The sequence below is a fragment of the Sinocyclocheilus anshuiensis genome, unplaced genomic scaffold (genome assembly GCF_001515605.1).
Source record: "Sinocyclocheilus anshuiensis isolate Anshui unplaced genomic scaffold, SAMN03320099.WGS_v1.1 scaffold552, whole genome shotgun sequence".
Classification (NCBI taxonomy): Eukaryota; Metazoa; Chordata; class Actinopteri; order Cypriniformes; family Cyprinidae; genus Sinocyclocheilus; species Sinocyclocheilus anshuiensis.
The window spans coordinates 2,602,683-2,605,613 of record NW_015554362.1 but is presented as its reverse complement, the minus strand read 5'-3'; the positions used below and the strand labels follow the sequence as shown (position 1 = coordinate 2,605,613).

Here is a 2,931-nt window from a genome sequence, read left to right as displayed (position 1 = left end):
TATATTTATAATTTAATATATTTATATTAATATACATTATTTTTAATTATTTAATTTACATCTCAATATTTATGCATTTGCTATTAAATGGTTTGCTATTACAATTTTCAATCAAAGGAACCGTCATTTCAACCAAAGCCATTGTTGCCAACCAGCAATGTTTGAGATTTGTAACATTTGAATATATCTCAATATTTATGCATTTGATATTAAATGCCTTAAAATAGTGGTCACCAACCTGTCTGAACTCTGATTTAAATCTTGAAATGAGATCAGCGAATTAAGATCTTATCACTCGTGTCTCCAGGTTTCCCCTGCAGCTTGAGAGCGGACAGACGGTGGAATGTACTGTGGCTCAATACTTCAAACAGAAGTACAACCTGCAGCTCAAATACCCGCACCTGCCCTGCCTACAGGTGGGCCAGGAGCAGAAACACACCTACCTGCCCCTGGAGGTCAGTGCTGTCATCCGTACGCTTAGAACGGCCGTAGACGACATTCTCTGTTCTGATATGGTTTGCTGTTCTCGCAGGTGTGTAATATTGTAGCAGGGCAGCGGTGCATCAAGAAACTGACAGATAATCAAACCTCCACCATGATCAAAGCCACAGCGCGATCAGCACCAGACAGACAGGAGGAGATCAGCAGACTGGTGAGTGCGGACCTCTAGTGTGCTCTAGCTTTACATAGAGTGAGCACTGGCTAGTGCATTGTTGTCATGGTTACATAGGCAGGGTATTTTTACCTGTAGGATAATATAGTGCTGGAAAATACAGCAAAAAGAAAGAAAGAAGCCTTTTTTGAGCCTTTTGATGATATCTCAATAGTTCCATTAAATGCATTAAATGGCTTCAAGTTTTTCAATCAAAAAACAGCAGGTCTGAATGAGATGCACTCTCTGACAGCAGGTGGTACTAATGAACAGGGTTGCCAGGTTTTCGCAATAGAACTAGTCCAATCTCGTTTCAAGGGGAGTTCCCCTGTAAAAATCGCATTCCGGGGGTAAAATACACGTTTTTCGGTGGGGATCTTCCAGTAAAATTCACATTCCAGGGGCTAAATACCACGTTATTGGGGTTGCTTCAACCCACGGACATGAACAACAACCCGCGGCAACAGTGTTAAAGTAGCCCAATTCCGTGGGAAAACCGCGGACTTGGCAACACAGCGATAAAGATCTACCAGTCGATCGCAATTGACGGGTTGGCGACCACTACCTTAAAAGATCCGTCATTTCAACCAAAGTCATTGAGACCAAGTAGATCAACAAGATATATATTCACAACATTTGTAATTTGTAACATTTGTCACATTAAAAAAAAATCACAATATTTGTGAAAATGGCAACATTTTAAAAATGATTTTTCTGCCTTTTGATGATATTTGATATACATCTCAATATTTATGCATATTAATAAATCTCAATATTTATACATTTTTGTATTAATTGACTTATATATATATATATTTTTAAATAAAAGTAATCATCATTTCAACCAAAGCCGTTGTTGCCAAGTAGATCAACAAGATACGTGTTAACAAAATTGGTAATTTGAAACATTTGAAAAAATGGTAACATTTGAAAATCAAAACATTTGTAAATTAAAGAAAACTGCATCTTTTGAACGATTACTCTGGATTAAATGTAAATTTATCTGAATCTTAAACACACTAAAAAAATTATAAAATATTTTTATATATGCATATATGTTTATACTTATGTAGCAGTTTGCACTCAGAATGATTCAGTAAAATTTATGGTAAAAAAACTTTGCAGAACTTTGGCGTAAAAAATATGGTAGCAACATTTTAAGTTTTACAGATTGAACTTAAATGTATAGTAAAAAAAAAAAGCATATTTCAAAAACTGAAATAATGTTAATATACAAAATTACTCACAATTTATAAGCGCTGCTCAGCATCTGTGGCAGGCTGTCGATTTGATCTGGATCTCAGTAAAAACTAGACCTGAGAATCGAAAACCGGTTCTCATTCAGAATGGTTCCACAATTTCAGAACCAGATGATTCTCCTGAATTCCTAAATGAAGCATTAAAAGAATCAAAGCAGAAGTCAGTGCTTCCTCCTAACATGTTGACAAAAACTTGACAACTGTTCTGTGATAACTTGCATTTAATCAAGAATCATCCTAATATATAAAGGTTTGTGGTCATGGTTTCTCTCTTTAGCCGTGTGCCTTTCCTTTCTCGCCACACGGTTGAGAATTATTGCAGATAGGATCCTTGAATCTCGTTAGCATGAGCGTGCAGTGACATCCCAATCTCCATGTGACGTGATCTGTGATCATCAGCAGAGTGATCTGGGGATTGAGACGACAGAGTTGTTGTGAAGCTGATTCACTTGTCATGTTTTACGTTTCCTTCCAGAATATGAGAAATAAAGGAATGTCACTCATTTTCATAGCGGTTCATGCTCATATAAATATTATTTATTACTAAAACTTTAGCCAAAAATCCATTTATCACTGATTCATTTTAGTTCACCACGTCTTTGAACAATTTCCAAAAACGTCACCAAGTTGAGGTTTACACTTTATCGTCCGGATCAATGAATGAATATTTGACCATTTTGAGATTATTAGCTCTTAACTAAACACACACTTGTTTGATGAACAGAAAGTTTGGCTTTTGACACGTTACAGACAGATCTGTCAGTGCTCCATTTCTTTTTCATTTTATGTCAAATTTAAAATTTTAAGTAAATATTATATGTGCATTTTCTGTTAAATCTGATTTAATTTTACAAATTCTATTTTATTTGTGTTATATTACATTACATTTAGTCATTTAGCAGACGCTTTTATCCAAAGCGACTTACAAATGAGGACAATAAAAGCAGTCAAAACTAACAAAAGAGCAACAATATATAAGTGCAAATGACAAGTCTCGGTTAGCCTAACACAGTACACGTA

At 35.4% G+C, this 2,931-nt stretch overlaps 1 protein-coding gene across 1 annotated transcript in view; it reads left to right on the top strand.

Annotated features, from left to right (window-relative positions):
- The window catches only part of LOC107671454 (protein argonaute-1-like), a 26,617-nt gene that overhangs the window by 8,304 nt on the left and 15,382 nt on the right, over positions 1-2,931 (top strand). The window lies entirely within an intron of this gene.